This window comes from Myodes glareolus, chromosome 3 (genome assembly GCF_982192425.1).
Source record: "Myodes glareolus chromosome 3, mMyoGla1.1, whole genome shotgun sequence".
In the NCBI taxonomy this organism is placed as follows: domain Eukaryota; kingdom Metazoa; phylum Chordata; class Mammalia; order Rodentia; family Cricetidae; genus Myodes; species Myodes glareolus.
Genome location: NC_142028.1, coordinates 86,270,744 through 86,291,407, shown reverse-complemented (window position 1 = coordinate 86,291,407; position 20,664 = coordinate 86,270,744). Strand labels below are relative to the sequence as shown.

Sequence of the window (20,664 nt, the reverse complement as noted above, 5' to 3'; positions counted from 1 at the left end):
ACAGAAGAAGCAAGATGTTGACTGCCTCCCTGAATAAGTACTGAGCCACGTGGCTAACATAGATTAGAATAATGGGCTAATATAAGTTATAAGAGTTAATGAGAAGTCTGAACTACTAGGACTATCAGTTTATAATTAATGTAGACCTCTGTGTGATATCTTTGGGACTTAATGACTGTGGGAACTGGGCAGGACAAGAAACCTCAGACAACACTATACTCTGCAGGTGGAGCTGTTTGCTCAAAACTCAGAGCATTCACTCACTAGCTTTGTAATTTCAAGCTATTTGCCTATCCCCTGACCCCATTTAGCATATCTGTAAAATGGGTATAATGGTAATAGCCACTTGAGCTAATATTTGTGAAGTACTTGCAATGACTAATGCTCAGTGTTGCCTTTTTTGTTTAATCCAGGTGATTTCAACCTCCACATATTTCCTAGAGTCTGTGTTTGCTCCTTGAGTAACTGTTTTTGAAGATGGGTGTCCTGGGCCCCTTGTTTGGCGTTGGGTCCAGGCTTCACCTTGGGTACTATGTCAGCAGTATTGCATATCTGAACTTTATTTAAATTGCATTTCACCACTGAAGGAGGTGAGTTCTGGTTTGACTCGGTTCACTGTTAGGAAGCTGGTGCGCTGCCCACTGCACTACCAAGGCTCCTATCACTGTACTTTTGAAATACACATTGCTATGCAGGCTAGAAATAAAAAACCAATGACTTTAAGCGATTTTCTGCTCACCTTTCAGATCCAGTCTTCCTCCTTTCCCTCATGCTCCCTGTGCCCCGTGAGGGTGGCTTTAAGAGACTGTGTTTGTAGCCTATGGTGCTCAGCGGTGTTTAGCCTATGGGAGTGACTGACAGGAGATTAGGCATGAAGAGAAAGTCATAGCTATCTTTTCCCATACCTCGCTGCAGCTCTGTGGAGTTATCGCCTCCTCTTTCCCCATCCCACACTCCAGTTCTGGGGAGCTGGCTTCTCTCTTTCCCCTTCCCTCACTGCAACTCTATGGTGATCCTGGCTCCTCTTGGCTCCTCCTCTCTGAGTACCTTAGTCCTGTGCTAGGAGAGGAGGTGCCCTCTTCTTCTCCAGAGACGCCCTCCTGTTTCTCTTTTTGTTCTAAACCTGATGACGCTAGCTGTTGGAGACCCAGATATTTAATCGTCTTTTGCTGCTACCCTTGATTTACACTTCTGAGACCTCCCTGTAAGTCATTACTTCTCCGGCCATACCCTTGGTTGTGCCACGTTTCCTGTGGAGACCTTGAAAAATACAGTAGGCCACACAATTCCTAAAACCAAGAAAAAAGGCAGGGAGGAAAGAAGGAAAAGGAAAGTGAGAGGAAAGGGAAGGAAGCAAGCAAGGAAGAAAGAAAAGGGGAAGAAAGGAAGGAATAAAGATTTTCATTTAAAATTAAAATTATTGGAATTTTGATACATTTACTGTTACCTTCTATATGCAGTTCATGTATAACTGTTTGTTAGTATAGTGCACATATTTTCCCATTTTATTTAATTATTTTCAGGACTGCAAAGCACTTTTTTCTATGTTTTATTAATCTTTGGGATTTTCATGCATTGTTGTCTAATCATGTCCACCCCTCTCTATCTCCTCCCAGATCCATCCCCTATTCCACACCTACCAAATTTTGTGTTCCTATTTATTTTAGCTAACTAAAAGATTCTTTTATTGAACAATTTTTATAATAATATTATTGTCTACTTTTTAATTATGAATGTATTCAGTGCTGCCACTGACTCTAATTATTGCTGCCCATATATGCTTGGGTGTGGTGTGTAAGGTATATCCTATTTTTCACCTTAAATAGTCCATTAATCATTTTAATTGCTTGGGCATCATAATCATTATTTTAAATTACTGGATAGTGTTCCTTTCAGACTTGTTTAAGATTTTTCTCTATTACAATAGACTCTTTCCCACATTTTGACTATACTTACAACAAATTCTTGTAAGTATAATCTTCGGCGTATTTAGTGGCACATTTGGCTATGACCTCATAAGTGGGTTATTGCACTGATTAGACTGAGAGATCAAGTCAAAAGAAATGAATATTTCGTGACTCTCAATCTTATTCCCAAATTTCAAAGCAAGGGATTTTTATTTCAAAAAGTAATCAGTCACATTCTTTAAAGAATGTATTTGAAATATGTACAGTTATTTTTATATTTTTGGTCCATACATCTTCTACTTCCTATTTATTTTTCCTTGCTATTTACTTCACCTGCTGTTTTCTAGACTCGATGCTAACCTTGCTTTTATGACTAAAGTATCATTACTACCTTCCTCAGTGATAACTGTACTTCCTAAAGTGCTATGCAGTCTTAGTGCATATTTAACTGACAACAAACATATTTTTATTAGTTCTCTGAGAACTTCATACAACATGTTTCCATTGTCTTCACATTCCTTTCCCTGACTCTTCCTAGAATCACCCTATTCACACCTAACTTTCTCTCTCTCTCTCTCTCTCTCTCTCTCTCTCTCTCTCTCTCTCTCTCTCTCTCCATTCCATCAAGGTCAATTTATGATGCCCAAATATTCTTCAGTGTGTGGCTCTCCACTGGAGTATGGCTAGCTTATTCAGCTATGTGCTTTTTGCAAAAACTTGATCCTTATTTTCCTGCCAGCTAACAACCGCTGATAACTTCCTGGCTGCGGGAGAAACTCTGTGCCTGATTTTTCTGTCTGTGCTGGAATTGGTCTGGCTTGGTTGGGCCTGCGCAGGTCTCATGCATCCTCACAACTGTTCTGAGTTCATATACACAGTGGCCCTGCTGTTTCTAGAAGACACTGTTTTCTTGAGGTCACCTGCTACCTCTGATTTTTACACTCTTTCTGCCCCATTTTCTGCAACGATCCCCAAGTCTCTGGAGGAGGGGTGTGTGTGGTGTATACTTTTCCCTTTAGGGCTGGACATTCTGCAAACTCTTAGTCTCTGTACCCGGGTCAGGTGTTCTTCTCTGTAGATCACCATCTACTGCAAACAGAGCTTCGGTTGAGATACCTTAATCTATGGGAATAATGATTAGTCATTCAGAGATGGTTTAAAACTATCTCCACTTAGCAGAAAATAGTGGTAGGTCCTCTCCTAGGATTTTTTTATCTCTCTAACCATAAGTTCTTAGACAGATAATCATGCCAGATATGGGGTTTACCTTGTTGAACGGGCTTTCGATCCAATCAGAAAGTAGATAGTTAGTCCTAAGACCTTCCTGCCACTATTCCACCAGTGGACATACCTTGCCGGGACAGTTGCTCCCGGAGCACACGATGAGGATTTCAGTGTACTTTGATCATATTTAACCCCTCACGCAACTCCTCTCATATGAAAACCCCCTGCCCTACCCACCCAACTTTGTTTTTTCCAAAAAAAAAAAATATCCACCAGGTATAGTTGGTGCTTCCCATTGACTCCTGGGTGTGTGGACTTTCACTGGAGCATGATTAGCTTGACAAGGGCCACATTCTTAAAGAAGATTGATTCCCCCTTTCCCAGCATCTGTCAATGGCCATTAGCTCTTCAGCTGTGGTGGCACTTCGTGTCTGCCCTCTGTCTCCAGGCTGGGATTTTGTCGACTTTGAGCTTGTACTGGTCTTGGGCATATAGTGGCACAATGGGTTAAATGCAAATAATGGAACAGGAAGGGTTAGATTGGTGTGGAATGTGGGAGGTCGGGGCTAAGGGGGGAATATGAGGAAGGATAACTAACATTGAGGACTTCTCCAAAAAGGAAACTTCCTAAAACATATATAAAAAGAGCTTCAATAAAGTTACTCTATAATGGAACATTAATGTCTCTACTAGATTCTGCAAGCTTACAAGTGAAAAACCAAGTGCTAGGAATAGGCTATGTTTTTTGGAGTTGTTGACCACTGAGGTCCTGAGGTTCCATCAACTCTTGCCAGTGCCTTGGTTATCTCCAGAACTTGATTATTGAAACTCCATTGCTGAAGACACCATATCCTTAAGTTATAAAATGTGGAGAAATCAACCTGGAAGCTCCATCCACGCTGGGTAGATGTCAGTGCTAGAAGGTCTTCTGCATGATGTTAAAGGAGAAAAGCAATAATCCGCCTTCCACAGCTGTGAACCCAGAGAGTTACAATGACTGTAAGCTTGGCATGGCATTTCTACTGGTGCAGGAGTCGCATCCATGGCATGGGGACACCAGTTACTTTCTGATTGGACATAAGGTCTGCTCCACAAGTTAAAACTCATGCCTGGCCCCATTACCAAGGCCAAGAACCCGTAGTTAGACAGTTAACAAACTTGGGGGAAAACCTATTGCATTTGTTCTGCTAAACTGCCATCGTGTTAAAGTCATGCCTAAGGACTATAGGTTAAGGCATCTTTCAGCTCTCTTTAAGGAGTATCTTTTGCAGTAGATGGTGGCACAACTGGTCCAGGAGCAGAGAATAAGGTGGAATTGTCAGCAGTAAATGAACATCTCTATTACACATCTCCTTCCAAGTCTCCGAGATCATTGTCTAGGAAGGGGTGGAGAGAGTGCAAGAGTCAGAGGTGGTGGGTGACCGTGAGAAAACACATTGATGAACACAGCCAGTTACACACATGAACTCACAGCAGGATTCTTTACTTTTGATATTCTGTGCAGCACGAGGTTTTAAGATTAATTTCTTATTTTAAAATATTGCATTGTCATCATATTTGTCTTCTTTAACTGAGATTTTTCTTTATTTTTATTTGAGACAGGGTCTCACTAGGTACCTGCGGCTGTGAGCCTCCTGGGCGCTGGGATAGAGGTCTGTGCCTCCTTACATAGCGATGAACTGAGGTTTTGTTCTTGGCTGTGAAGGGTGTGTCCTTGCTTTCAGTCACCTTACCATCTTAACATGGTCCAGCCCTGAGAAGCATCCAGGACATCTGACTGTTCCATGGAGCCCTTGCTTATATCGCACCTGACATATGGAGGATTTTGGAAGAGGTGCTGGCTGGCTGGCACAGCTCAGTCCCCTCTTCTCGTCAACACACTTTCCCATGCCCTCTGCTGCCTGCTGCCTACGGGAAACATTTCTGAGGTGGAGGTTTGGGTGACGGTGCCTTAGAACTCTTTGTTTGATTCCCGCTTTATTATGATTGCTCTCCCTTCTACAAATACTATCTAAATATTATGATGAGAAGTAAAAATAAAACAAAATACTGAAAGATGAAAGCGGAAAACCCATCATCCATTCTCCTTTCTCCAGGAGCGAAAGAACAAAACAGTTCTGGCTTTGTATAATTGACTGCAGCTGTACACACAGGCTAGCACGCTAAGAGACCAACGTCCACCACCTCCATGGCGTCCTGATACCTGTGTTTGCTCCGCTTGCACCCAAGGCAAGGTACATGTAAACAGAATGGTGCCAGGCGTCCTGGCTGAGACAAGGAGGTTTCCCTTTGAAGTAGTCAATGGTACCAAGCCTGCGGACTTATTGCCTTTGTAATTTTGATCTCCACGTACTGTTCTCAAGAGAAAAATATCCTCTGGGGTCAAAACAGACACGTTAAAATCAGACAAACAACCTGCCTTTGCAGGTTTCATGTCACAGGTAAGAAATGGAATTTTCTGCATGTGGGTTAGCGTGTGTGAGATACTTGAGGCGTGTTGTCACCTCAGGTTTATGCTTTTATAGGTGGTGGTCTTAGAACAGTTAACTGTCGAAAGTTCAACAGCGCCTCCGATTAGCAGCCTGGAATTTTGGACTTGGGTTTGCATAGCTTGACTTTGAAGTCACCGTGCTCTATAGCCAGTGTAACCAGGAGGGCTTGTGGAGCTATGACTTCAGGTTTCAACTTTCTCCACACTCCCATCTCCTGCCTCCTGCACAGCCTTTAGCTCCATGTCCTCCGTAGCCCTCAACCACCCTGTTGTTGCCCTCTTTCTCAGCCTCAGTCTTCCTGCTGCCTGGAGATTCTCCTCGAAGGCAGGGTGGGCTGAGGCTGAGAGGGTCTCTGGGAAGTATCGCGCAAAGGTTGGTGGTAGTGCACTAGAGTAGTTTGATAAAAATGGCCCCCACAGATTCTTGCGTCCCCAGTTCATGGTGCTGTTTGGGAAAGATTAGGAGATGTGGATTTGACAGAGGAAGTATGTCACTAGGGGCAGGCTTTTAGAATGTAAAGCCATTTTTATTTTTTTCTCTTTGCTTCATGCTTCCCTTTGGAAGATGTGAGCTCTCGGCTTGCTGTTCTAGCCGCCATGCTTCTCCATTGCCTGCTGCAACGACTTTTCTCCTTCTGGAACCATAAGCCAAAGAGAGCTGTTTCTTCCTCAGATTTGCCTTGGTTGTGGTGTTTTCTCATAGCAATGGAGGAGAAACTAATATATGGACCGTACTGATTTTCATAAAACTCCGAGCATTTCAGAGCACACGGGCTGCATAAGGCGTCAAAGAAATTGTATTAAAAACATAATTTAAAAAGACTCACAAAGACCTTTCTAGAAAATTTATACTTAATGAAATAATATATTAATATAAATTTAATTTTTACTATGGTTCTTACCATTGCTTTTGAAACTCTGGTGTGACCTATAACACTCAAGATTTCCTAGCTATGTTTTAGTAATGGGATCATGAGTTTTCAACTTCCAAGATGTTTCTAGAAGAGTAGATAAATAAAATTCTTCAAAGGATTGCCCTAGAACAAGCCAGAAAGTCTGCACCAGGCACTGAGCATCTGTGTAAGGTCTGGATGAGAGACCCAGGGGTCAAAGCTGTGGTTGTAAAATCAGAGGCCCTGGTTTCCATACAAAACCCCAGTTATCTCATTGAACATGGGCAGGTCCCTTGCCCTCTCTGAGCCTAAGATGTCTCTTCTATGATTAAGACAGAGCTGAAATCGTTGATTTTCCATTAGCGTGTGTTGCATTTACAAGCATTTCTGTCAGAGTGGGTATGGGTAGATAAGGAGAGCAGCCTCCTGTCTACTGCTTCTCTGTGGACATCGCCAAGCGAGGCCATGGTGATGCTATTTTACCACCTCCTCCTCCCCAGGAGTCTTTGAACAGTGAATACCTCCCATCCACAGTCCCGGGGTCATGTTTGTGTGTGAACGTGATGTGCAGGCATTGACATGAACCCACAGGAATGTTTCAGGTTTGCTCTTGGCAGAGTCCTCTTTTCCCCGCTCCCTAATGAAGGACTGGAAGGCCAAGAGAGGCCTCCCATGGCTCTTCTTGGCTGTTGCCTCGCTCTTTAAACAATGGCTGGATGCGCTCTGAAGAAACAAGAGGAAACATATGGATTGAATTTCCCCCAAGCACACCACAGCTAGGAGTGGGTTGGAGGCTAGGTGTGGGAGAGAGGGGAGAAGGGAAAGCTTTGGCACACATGCTAGGAAACTTAGTGAAATCAGAGGGTCCTGAGAAGTGGGAAGGAGGGGCCCACTAGCAAAGGCCAGGTGTACTTTAAACCAGGTGCAGTGGGACAGGCCTTTCCAGAGGGACCTTGGGATCCCAAGTGTGTACGATGGGACATACAGAAGAAGTAGTTATCGCATCGGGCAGAGTCGTCCACAGTTTTGCTTCCTCCAGCATCTGAATGTTGAGGGATCCTTCCTGAGGAAGTTAGGTCTAACTCCATCCTGTTCCTCCCGCAGTGGGACTGACAGTTTGGGACTTCATTAGGTTTAACCCAAACAGAATTCAACAATGGGTGTGAATCCTGCTTCTCTTGCCAAACTCTGAGGAGAGGGGATGGGGCTCTCATAGTCATTAGAGATGGCAACTTAGAGGACAGGAAGGGGAAGGGGGCATTGCTGGAGGGCTACAGGTACTCCACTGCCGCCATCCCTGCTTCCCCCTCACAGGGCCTCCTCATCCTCCCTCTCTCTATGACTGACTGCTGTCCCTCTGCTGCCTGAGCTCCCAGTCCCTCAGAGCTGACAAGCCATACAACGTCCCTCTGCCATAAATGTATGAGAACTGAGAATAATTTGAATCTAATGAGTCCTACCTATTGAGAGTAAATTCCTAAAATACAGCAGCTGGCTGTTGGTCTGGCTCCTTCTGAGTACTCCTCGGCCCCTTCCCTTGGGGAACCGTGGGCCTCATTTCTGCCACCTCCTCTGGAATGAATCTTTTCAGTTTACATGTGGCGCTAACTAGAGTCCAGACGTTCCTACCTCCTTCTTGCCCATCAGATTATTGATATTTTACTGAGAGTTCTCCATCCCTTTTGGACTGGGTTTTGAATTAGGGACCCACTGGGGACAGCACTAGTTCTATTGGGTTCAGTCTTCACCTCTAACTCCTGATGTCTTTTCGTCTGTCTCTATGCCATCCTCTGCCTACCTCACCACCAATGAGTTCACGCTTTTCAATTTGCCCCACTGTTGCTTCTCTTGTAAATTCTGTTCTTCCTTATTCAGGAAAACTTGGTGGGTTTCCTTCTAACGCCTGCACAGCATAGCTCATAACCTCATGAGCTACTTCAAAGGGCCGAGAGTAGGGTGCACTTTAGAACGGAATGAGCACAGTGGCAGAACCCAGTTCAGTTCTTGGTAGTCTGCTGATATGTATGGGTCACTTGGATTTCGTGAGAATAAAGTATGGGTAGACAAAGGCCCTCAATAAAACTTTCTTGAACCGGATAGGGTATTTAATCTAATGCCTGACTTTCATATTCAGAGAAGGAGTTGATTCAAGAGCTTCAATGACTGAACCAGAGCTGCTTTGAAATATTTTATAACATAGGCAATGTTTATCCTTGTACTTCTGATGCCCAGGGTGTGTACTTGAAAATCACTATAATGGATTGCATTGAACTGAAAATTAACTGTAGAAAGCCCACATCTAACTGCCGATAGAGTGAAGGTTGTAAACAGGTATTAGGACATTTCAACTTCTGGCCAACGGTCAGATTAAATTATAACCAATATGCTCAAGGTATTTAAAAAAAAGTGCCACGACAACATCCCTTAAATTTTAATCTTAGTGGCTCATTCTTATCTGTTCTTCCCGTTCCAGGATATCCCTCTTGATTGTCCTGTCCAAAATGTGGAGCACTTAAAATATGCAGTTGGCTTAACACTGAACAAGCCATTTCCTTTCTTTTTGATAAATATCCCAGATTCTGAAAGAACACCTCTAAGAACCAATTTTACAATGAGATTTATTTAAGAAAGGATGTCTATAAAAAGCAAAAGGTTTTCATGTCCCTTGGATGACTCAGGAGCCTATGTTTTTTGGAAAAGTCTACGTGTATACAGACCCTGGGAAATATCTTAAATACAGTGGTTACAGGTACTTAAGTGGCATCAGAAACAACTAGAGAATTTATTTGCTATATTACCTCCTGCACACCAGAGGGCACTGTGCAAATTTTAACTATTTTTTTTCTTCATAGAGACCAAAGGTCTAGTTAAAGAATGAATGATTTTTACTTATAGACACTGATCTTTGAATTGTACAAGATTTTCATGTGTCACAAGAGTAGTGATACTTTTGTCATTTGAACTTATAAAAATCATTCTCTACTCATAGGCTCTAAAGTAAGCAGGCCAGATTATATTTGAGATATAGTTTACTGATCCCAGATACCACTAATTATAATAGCAATAATAGTAACAGCATAACAATTCACTATTATGTGGGAAGCATTATATATAGTTTTTACAACCTAATTTTCATGTAAAGTGATAAACAAAGACCTGGAAGGTTCACTTGGCTAGTGTACAAAGTTAGTAAGTCGATGGGCTGAGAACTGATTCCTAATCTTTCAGTCTTAAGCTCTGTGTCTCTTGTCATTGGCCATGCAGTAACTTCATATCAACCATGCCGTCACTCCATATGAACCACGCAGGTTTAGACTGCTCAGTTATTTGAAGACTTGTGCTTAACCTCTTCAGGCTTGAGGACTGGGGAGATGGCTCAGCGGGTAAAACTCTTCGCTATGCGAGCCTAACAGCTGGATTTGATCCCTAGAATTTGCATGGGAGAAGTTGGGAATTGACTCCTGCAACTTGTTCTCAGATCTCCACATGCAAGGCCACACCTGCACTATTACACACACACACACACACACACACACACACACACACACACGCACACCATACATACACACAATAATAGTGAATATAAACAAAATAAATAATAAGAAGAAAAGACACTCAGGCTTGGTAAAGAGAACACTGTACCAAGAGTTAAGGAACTTGAGTCCTGGCCTGACATATGCCAACAGTTCTGTTCTTCAATGATCTTGAGGGAAAGAAATATTCTTCAGTTTTCGGAGTCTAGTTTTCCTCATCTACCACATGAAGGGACTGGATAAAGCCAGTGGGCACCATTGGTTTCCGAGGACATTGGTGATTTTGTCCTTTTGGGGCACTTATGACTGCAGGACTGAGTATAGTGCTCCAGGGTACCAAAGCCAGAGATGTGACTGAACATCCCAGTGTCCAACAGCCATCACTGTGGCTAATGTTAACCGTCAGTTTGACTAGGCACTAGTGTGACCCACAGGAGGATGTGTCTGCCAGAGCCTTTTCCAGAGGGTTAACTAAGCAGAGAGAATGCCCCCTTCATGTGGACGGCAGCATCCCACAAGCTGAGGTTAGCATCTTAGACTACAGAAAGGGAAAACAACAAAGCCAGCTGAGCTCCAGCATTGCCCCTTGTCTGTCTGCATTCTTTCCCACTGAAACGTAAGGGAATGAAGAGACCCCGCTGCCACCATGAACCTACCTGCTTCCATGTTGTCCTGGCCATCATGGATTGGAATCCTTCAGACTGTGAGCCCATTAAACCTTTCCTCTCTCAAGTGGTTTCCTGTTAGGTGTTTGGTCACAGCAATGAGAAAAAACCAAAACAAATGCACACCCCTAATCAAGAATTATTCTAAAACAGCAGCTGTGCTCATAGAGAAACCCTGAACTAGTAGGCCAGTGTGACTCCTTTTGTTTCCAAAAACCTGCGTCCTTAAATTTGTTCTTTCAAAAATTTATTTAAAATCAGCTGACTTCTTATTTCTGAACCATACATTCCTTCTCTGTAAAACAAAAAGACTAAACAGTGTAACCCTGAAGATTCTTTTGGCTTTAAAAGGCTCAAGCCTGTGATTAAGAGGGGAGTATTAAAAATAAATGTTATGATTTTAAATCCAAGATAACACAAATCATTTTACATTTTTGTCTCAATTGAAACCAGTGCTGAGCAAGTCCTCGATCCCCACAGGGGAAGCTTGCAAACTTGAAGCCTGTCGTGGGCCGAACTCAGATTGCAGATGTCTTTGTTTTTGGCTAATAGTATATGTTAGAATTTTGTAAATTGGGGGCCAACATTTAAAAGATGGAGTATATCCAGTAAATACACAGATTTTCAACTTATTTGTTTTTAAGTCAAAAGACCTTTTAACTCTGGGCTTCATTTTTGTATGGCAGCAGTTAGGTCAAACTAAGAAGAGCTCTCTTCTGAATTCCCAGTTCACCAGCGTTCCCGCCTCACAGATTTGGATTCTACCCGACCACATTTCGTTTGCTCCCATTATCGAGCCTCCTGACCCCTCCAGCTAGCAGCATTTACTATTTGTGTTCTACAATCGGCAGTGGGCATGCGGCATATCCAGAAATGCATGTGGTAAGCCCTGAGAACTGTGTCATCCCAGAAAAAATTAAATGAAGTTAAGTGTGTGAGTTGAGTCCAAGCAATCAAGGGGAGGACAGGATGGGGGAGAGAAGCCTTTGGTACAGCTTGTGAAACAGTCTGAAGAGCTTCAATGGACAGGATGAGGCAATGGTGTTCAGTGGCTGCCAACTAGCAAATGTGGTCCCTCGCTAGCTTATTAGGAGTGCACTGACCCGATGGGACACAGACCGGTCCTGTTCTCGCCGATGCACGCTTGCATCTGAATCATCACGTTTGTTTCCTTAACTCCACTTGCAGTGCTATTTTAACAAGGGTTTGGGCAATGAGTTCTTGAGCTGATGTGGAATATCTTCACATGAGAGAGATTTGAAAAGTCTGGGGCCGTTGATGCTGGAGAACAGAGGACTCCAGAGGCAAAGAGGGGTTTGCTTTCCCCAGATATTGGCACCAGTGTCTTGAGGCAGAACAGGGGATCATCTCATCTTCCCACACCCCCTCAGGCTTGCCTTGAACTCACTGTGCAGCCCAGTACTTACTGTGATTCTGCAGACTCCCAGCGGGGGCATTTTAGGTTATGTGCCACTATACCTTGGCCTCAGTCTCTCCTCTGATCTTCAGTCTTCTCATAATAAGGGGCTTTGGTTTTTAGTATTTACCCATTATCCAAGAAATTCTTTCTCTGAAGGACAATTTATCATGAGGAAAACCGTTAACTATGTCATATCGTAGTTGGGTGGCTACAGAAGACCAAGAAGTTCACCGCTTAGTGATTTCTTGAATCTCCTGCCAAGGCCGCAATATCCTTAGACTATGAAGACCAAGTTGTAGCTAATGGATGGCTTCCAAAGTCCCTGCTACAGGAACAGGTTGTAGAACCCTCGAGTGCAGGCAGGTGAATCTCAGGAAGATAAGTGCTGCACAGTGAAACACATGCTCTGTTCTTTCTTCCTTCTTCCTTCCAGCCGTCTAACTCAGAGAGCACCGTCCACAGCAGCAGCCCATTTGGAAAGGTTCACCCATCTGGCCAGATGTCCCTCCTGGAGCGAGTCACCTTGCACTGCCTCCCCTTGTCCTCGGCATCATTTCCCTTCTGCACAGTTTGGCAGCCACAGGCTTGTATCTCCTCCACAAAGCATCTACACTGAATCTTTGCATTGGGCTTTGTTTTGGGGGAATTTGTCTAAGTAAACAAATAGTAGAAGCTTTAGACTGTTCCCTGGGTGCAGTTTTAGCATTTGGAAAGTCAGATCTTCTGTGAAGGTGCGCATTCTAAGCGGAATGTATAGCTTCAACATGTTAATTAAAAGGCCGTATTGTGCACACTTAGGCCCAACTCCTCCCTTTACCACTGTGTGATCTTGTTGGTGACTTACTGCCTCACAGTGGCCCTCTCTCGCTTTCAGATAGCAAGTGTCACTCATCTGTGATGGTCACTGTAAAGACTAAGAAGACATTTCGTGTAAACTTACACGTCCCTGGGCTTCTCGGCACTATTGACATTTCAGGCTAGGCATCTTACTGATGAAGGAGACTGATCTGTCTAATACAGCATGCTCATAAACATCGCTGACCTCTAATTATTGATGCAATAGCCTCTGCAAAGCTGGGACAATCAAAACTGTTTACACACTGCCAAGTATCTCTTGGAGACACAATCGCCCCAAATTGAGAAAAATTAACTTGTTCTTAGCTGACAGCTGGTGCCAAATGCTGAATACGCGAGTAAGGCCTTCTGAGACCTTCCAGACAGTCAGTTTCCTGGCAGAATGCATGGGTGTGAATGAGCCTGCCAAAAACCACCGAAAGAAGCATCCACATAAAGCTGTGAGAAATTGCAATGGGTTTCCTGACACCTTCGTGCGTAGATGTCATTTATTCCTTCCTGCTATCTTCCCCGTGCCCTTCCTTCTCTTCAGTCTTCTCCACTCCATCCAGTCCGCCCCCAGTTATTTCTCCATTCTGTTTTCTAATCACAGAATGAATAATACATATGCACATATATACATATATTTATATTTAAATCTAGGTTCTACATAATGAGAGGAAAGATGAAGCATTTGTCTTTCTAAGCCTGGCTTATTTCACTTAACTCAGTGATTTCTAGTTCCAGTCCATCTTCCCGCAAATGTCATGATTTTGCTTTTCTTTTTGGCTGCATAAAATTCCGTTGTATATATGCATCACATTTTTATTATCTATTCACCTTTTGACTAATAGTTTGGTTGGTTCTATTTCTTGATCCTGGGGAATAGTTCAGTAACAAACACAGCTGTTCAGGTGCACTGTGGAATACACCTATAGAGTCTGTTCTTCAAGTACATACCCAGGAGTAGCATGGCCAGGTCATATGATAGTTCTGTTTTTAGTTTTTTGATTAGTCTCCATTCTGACTTGCACAGTGGCCACACAGCTTCACATCCCCACTGCAGCAAGTAAGAGCTCCTCTTTCTCCACATCCTCAGCAGTGTTGATTGTCATTTGTTTCCTTGTGAGAGCCATTCTGCCAGGGCAGAGTTCAACTCTCCAGGCACTTTTAGTTGGCTTCTGGTGCCAATTAAAGGATGATAAACACTTTGTCAAGGTTTTATTTACTGTTGCCTTTCTATTTTTGAGAATGGTCTATTCAGATCATTAGTTGTAAGATGACTTGGATTTTTGGAGTTTAATTTTTGCAGTTCTTTGTATAGCCTGGATATTAATAACCCCGTCTGGCATGTGGTTGGCCAAGGATCTTTTCCCATTCTGGAAGGCTGGCTCTGATCGTTTCCTCTGCTGCGCAGCCGCTTTTGAGTTTCCCATAATCCCGTTTGTCAGTTCTCGGCAGTGTTTCCTGAGGAAACACTGCTTTTGGGGACATATTCGCATACACCTGAGGAGCCACTTCCTTTGGAAACGGAAGGGACTTTAAGAAAGCTGGACACGGAGCTCAGAGGGCTGAGTGAAGAGCTAAGAGAACACAGAGGCCTCTCAAGAGGAAAAGAACTGGCCTGCAATCAAGGCCTGTTTCTTGCCCTTGGGGTTGGAATTCTGATGAGTGATCATTTGGATTTCAACATTGCTCTCAGTTTGAGACCCGTGTTTCCTATTTTTTCTCTATGTGTGAGAGTGTTTTGTAGATAAACTTTCTCTATCTGAATGTTGAATGGAGCTTAAAAGTTGCTGTTCAAAATTAGGAAACACTCTACCTCAAGACCCAGCAATATCGCTGTTGGGTATATACCCAAAAGACGCTCAATCATATCACAAGGTCATATCTCAATCATGTTCATAGCAGCATTATTTGGGATAGCAAGAACCTGGAAACAACCTAGATGCCCCTCAGCTGAAGACTGGGTAAAGAAAATGTGCTAATTTACACAATGAAGTACTACACAGAGATAAAAAAATAATGACATCTTGCAATTTGCAGGCAAATGGATGGATCTAGAAAAAAACCATATTGAGTGAGGTAACCCAGAGCCAGAAAGACAAATATAATCTGTATTCATTTGTAAATAGCTTTTAGACATAAAGAAAAGAAAAACCAGCCTACAGGTCACAACCCCAGAGAATCTAGACAACAAAGAGGACCCTAAGAGAGACATACATAGATCTACATAGGAAGGAGAAAAAGACAAAATCTCCTGAGTAAATTGGGAGCATAGGGATCATGGGAGAGGGTAGAAGGGGAGAAGGAAGGAAGGAAAGGAAGTGGAAAAAAATGAATAACTCAATAAAAATAATTTAAAAATTAAAAAATGAGTTTCTGTTCAAGAGTTTCTCTCCCGAAAACCTCACATTGAACTTCATGCACATTCAGATCCAAAGCAGCCCATTCACTGCTGGACTTTGAACCTGGTACTTTAAATTCTATGGTATCAGTCACCAAATGGGTTCCCAGGACCTGCGATAGCCCTTTTCAATCATATATCTGATCTGGGTAATCCATGAGCTATTAGAATACAGCCACATATGTTTTTGGGCTAAAGGCACGAAGAGGTGCTTCATGTGATCTTTAGCTTCATGTATCCCTTATTCTGGGGGACATTCAGCATCTGCACCCAAAACAACACTTGCATAGCTTAATGGGGAGGTGTGCGAAATGAGGGCCATAGCCTGTTATCCGCAGCCAGAGATCAAGTAAGCCATTTTGAATGGAGGTCGGCCGGCACCATTCAAATGTGCAGGTGAGCACACTTTTGATATTCTGACGGACATCACCAGAGACGCTAAGACAAGGACAGGTAACTGACTCCCTGAATTGTGGCTCACAGAACTGTGTGAGATGAGAAAAATTTGCCACTGTCTCAGTTGGCTAAGGTTTAGAATATACTGTTACATGTCATGGTTATTGAAACCCTTGGGGTGTGAGCTTGCACATGCTAATTTGGAACAGATACACTTTGCATGTTCAAGGAATATCAGTAAATTGTAGGAAGAAGCACTAATAGATCATTTTATGGTCCCTAGTTGCTTCCACACACATGTGCACTTCCCATTAACAATAAGCCCTTGCTGTTCCTCCCATCAAGACATGGAATATTTTTGTATGCTCTCAATCCAGGGCATCTCAGCGACTCATTCTTCCCAGTACACATGGTGTAAGCCGAGCGTTGTGAGTTCTGAAGGTCAGCCTCCCAAGTCTTTGCTCACATGAAATGCTGCCCTGACTGAAGGGAAGTCAGTGTTGTCTTCTCCATGAGGTCAGACCTTGTGGAGAACTGAGGCACCTGTTGATAAGCAATGCCTGCAGCCCGACTTGTGAATGGTACCCTCTTGCAGTTTAAGCCAGGGCTCCGGCTGAATGAAGCCGAAGGGGTGATTACAGGCTTGGTTATCAAAGGAACCTCCTAAGCCAACTGCAGTTAGTGGCTCTTGTTTGAGATCCTCACTTCAACTGCAAAAGAGAGCTGAGACTTTATTTTTTTAAAATAGGGACTTAATATGGAGTATGATCTTGAATCTACGGTTTTTCAACAATATTACATTTTTAAAGAAATAATTATTGGTGACTTCTTGAAACATTCTATTGAAAAAGCTTCCCTAAGGCTAGGCAGACATGTAGGTGGGAAAGAACTCTTAGGGACCAGCAAGATCTTCCGTAGGCCTGCATAGTGAAGACTATAGCTTTTTATATTTTCTTCTTCCTTTTCCTTCCTCCCTTAGTGGCTGCTGCAAGCCTCGTGTACTTGCCTTAAAATATTCATTTGTGTACAAATAAAAAAAAAGGTCCAAGTGAACCTAGAGCCTCCTGCATGCTGAGCGTATGCCCTACCACTGAACTATACTCTCAGGCCCAGGCTCTGTATTTTAAGGAAAAGGATTATTCAAAATCAACACTTAAAATCTTTGATTTATCAGAGACTGTTTGTGTTTCATTTTCTTCTCTTTCATACACAGTTTTGTATTTGGGTTGAGGGAGAATTGTATGTTACTAATTTCTCACTAAATTCTTAAGCATAGGAAGAATGATATTGTTTAAAGTCTTTGTTTTGTAGGTGGAGACCCAACAATATAACTACACCCAGTGCGATACAGTTAAGGGATTTACACCCCAATACCCCGGTGTTGGACTCTGTTCCCTTCTCACTGTAGTATGGGAGGTGTCCCTCCTGATCTAACATCAGTGTTCTGAATGAACCCAGTGTGCACTGGGCTGTAATTCATCTGGTGGGAACCACATGCCAAGAGAGTGTTAGCTTTACCAAGTGGTTCCTGAGTAGCATGGCTGTCTGGGCAGCCGACTGGCTGTGGGAGACCCTTTCTCTACCTCTGTCTGGGGAGGCAAATAAACAGAGCTTTAAACTCTGTTGACACATGTAACCTAGGTAACTCAAGGTTCTGACAGGAATATAATCACCGGAGTCCAGTTATAACCGGCTGGGGCAATGTCCCACTTGATGTGGAATTCCGCTGAGGGAAGCAGTGTGGTTGATTAAACCTGTGGGCATCCTTTTAAGGATGGAAACCAAGAGGGCTGTCGGCTCAGGCAGTTGCAGAGGTGAGCGGTTGCTTTTAAGAAATTCTGGGACTAGTTTCCTCTGCATATACTGGATTTTTGGGATCCAGTCTGTTTGGATACTCACCTTCCTGGACCTGGAAGGAGGGGGGACGAACTTGAACATTCCACAGGGCTGGAAACCCTGGCTGCCCTTAGGGACAAAGAGGGAGGAGGAGGGGGGGGAGTGGGAGGGTGTTGGGAAGAGGGGCAGAAATGGAAACTTTTATAATTTAATAAAATTACTTTAAAAAAAAATAAATACATCTCTTAAGAAAGGCTCTAAAAAAAAAAGAAAGAAATTCTGGGTTAGGTTTGGGGAAGTGGGGTTGCAGACCAGGGCAAATCATCATCTCGTGTTCTTAAAATGAAACTCGCCTGCAACTTCTTTCTTCTGCCACACTCCCAGATACATGCCACATGCCAATAGTTATAAGTGATTACCCAATGGGCTTATGCTATTCCCTGGACACCATAAACCCATCTTCCCATAAACCATTTCCCAGAAAAGAGAACGTGGAACACAAAGACAGCCAGTTAGCAGCTGTGTGCCTAATGGCTAATCATTAATTCTTCTTGGCCTCGAATTACTTTATTTGTACAGTGTTAATGCCATGACTTTATAGGGCTATGGCAAACAATAAAACAGTCAACACAGTGTTCAGGATGTGACTGTCACAAACAGAATGTTAAATGGAATAACTTGTAAAAATGTAATGACTTTGAAACAGAGAACCTAGACTGTACACCGGTCGATGAGCCATTACTTGTTAAGGGCCAATCACGTGCGCAATACTGTTTTAGACTCTCACGCGTTCAACACATGCATTTGTCATGAAACCCCCAAGATAGACTGTTTCACAAACTAAGTTCCAGAGAAGGCAAATCAAACAAATAGTGCCATTAGATATTGCTTTATCTGCTTTATGGGGCGGGCAGGGGGCAGAGAATGATACTGAGAGAGACAGAGAAGAAAGTCTTATTCTAGCCCAGCCTAACCTGGAACTCACTATATAGCCCAATCTGGCCTCTAACTCAGGGCATCCCTCCTACCCCAACCTCTAAAGTGCTTGGAGAATAGAAATGAACTACCGTGCCTGGCTTTATCTTTATGAACTGGCTTTATCATTCTATCTAGTGTATATATTAACTGAGGATGGCCTTCAGATTCTGTTCCTCCCACCTATGCCTCCTGAGTTCTGATACCTGCACTCTTGTCAGGACGACAAGAGTGGCCTGAATCTCCAGTGATCTGACCCCGCCCAACTCCTTCCATGAGGAAACATTAAGAAGCCAAATCTTGGAAGGGCAAATGATCAAAAATGCAAGCAATTTTTTTTTCCACGACAAAAGACGTGAATGTCTTGTATGGAAAGGTGACTCAAGCTTTTGGCAGTTGAGTTAATTTCCTGGCACTGAAATCCCGAAGAGCACTTTCTCATGACCACGAGATTAACAACAATCAAAACGTTGACCGTGTTAGTGTTACCAAGGATGTGGCAAAGGAAATTCCCAGAGCCATTGGGAGAGTATGAATGAACCTATCAGCCTTGCAGAGTGGTTTGGCATGGCTTAGAGCAGAAGTGCATATGACTCAGCCACTCGGAGTCTTCCGCCTTTCCTCAGAGGATCTGTCTTGTGACACATGGAAGGGGGGCCACGGTACTCATCACCGAGCAGTTTGGAACACCAGCAACAGCAGCAGATGCACATGTGCACCCGGGGTAGATAGATAAGTCAAATACAGACTAGTCTGCAGCAGCATGCCCTCCAACTACGAAGATGAACCAACCGTAGCTTCACCATCCACACAGACAAAACTGAGCAAAGCCAATAAAGTTGAGTCAAAAGAAAAACCACAAAGGTATGTATTGTGTGTGAGTAATTTACATAAAGACAAACTAGAGAACATGAATGTGAAGAAATAAAGTGACAAAGAAGAAAGGGATTTATATAAGTCTAGTTTATATGACTTCTCATATAAACTATATGAGAACAGAGAGGGATAGGCTATCAGAAATATATCATATATATTTCTATTATGCGCTATTGTATATGTAGCCATACATATGTAATTATTTCAAATGAAAAATAAAAACATCGTTAAACTAAGCAAAAATAGCCCTTCCTACCACACCAAAATCCCAATGTTGTTAACAAAAGAAAATCCAGAATGAATTTTATAATACCAGGTAATTGCCACAAAGATCTGTAACACACCTGAGATCTGACACTACGTATTTTACACATATACATTCATATTTAAGGACACATTTCAAACTCATTAGCACGTGGCAAGAAGAATAAAGAATTTTATTGGGAGATAAAATAGCATAGGGCAAAAAGGTAGCTTGCTCAAATCAATTGTTTTAAAACAATGTCTGACTGGTCCTTAATACCCAATGTTGTCCTTAAAAACATTTGATGGGGTAGAAAAACTGGTAGAAAAAAACATTGTGCAGTCCGGGTCTAGTTCCACCTCTTTAAGTCACTTTATTTATGAGAGTTTGTGGAGGCCACCAAAAATGTTCCTTATTGTGAAATAATCCAGATTATTTTGACAAGAAGCAAATTGTTTTCTGAAGGCTCTGGGAAACAACAGCCCTTGGAATTGGAGGGAGAAGCTGCAGACGAAGCGTGTGTCGCGCATGACTAGGACATTGCTACGCCTCATTCCAGACCGGCAAACCCCTCCTGTTTGTCCTCAGCCTGTCATAGCTGGGGAGAAGAAAAGAGCAGATGTCCCATTTCCCAGGTTAATGTTACACAATTGATCATGCAAAAATGGTGTCCCTTGCCAAGTCAGACTGGAGGCGGGCCTCTTGGCTGCCCTGCTTGAGCTAGAACTGAATGCTCAACCCCAGTGCTGCCCTGGATCCCAAGGCTCCTCCTAGGTACACTCTGGCTCCAAACAGCAAAAATGGAGAAGAATGGCCCAAGTTGTAGGATACTAACTGGCCCAAGTATCTGGTCTACAGATACCTTGACAGAAAGGAGCGCTGATAAGGGGAGAATTCCTGAGAGACCAGGGGAGTCGATTGCATCTCAGACTGGTGGGATTAACTTGGAGAAAGGAGAGATGA

The 20,664-nt window shown here is 43.0% G+C and overlaps 1 long non-coding RNA gene across 1 annotated transcript; it reads left to right on the top strand.

Moving 5' to 3' along the window:
• The first annotated feature begins 5,244 nt into the window (after positions 1 to 5,244).
• LOC125412462 (uncharacterized) lies at positions 5,245 to 13,442 on the top strand. Its single transcript, XR_007235601.3, has 3 exons — positions 5,245 to 5,572; positions 11,442 to 11,595; positions 12,567 to 13,442. It is a non-coding gene; the product is annotated as an uncharacterized LOC125412462 (long non-coding RNA).
• Positions 13,443 to 20,664: the final 7,222 nt, after the last annotated feature.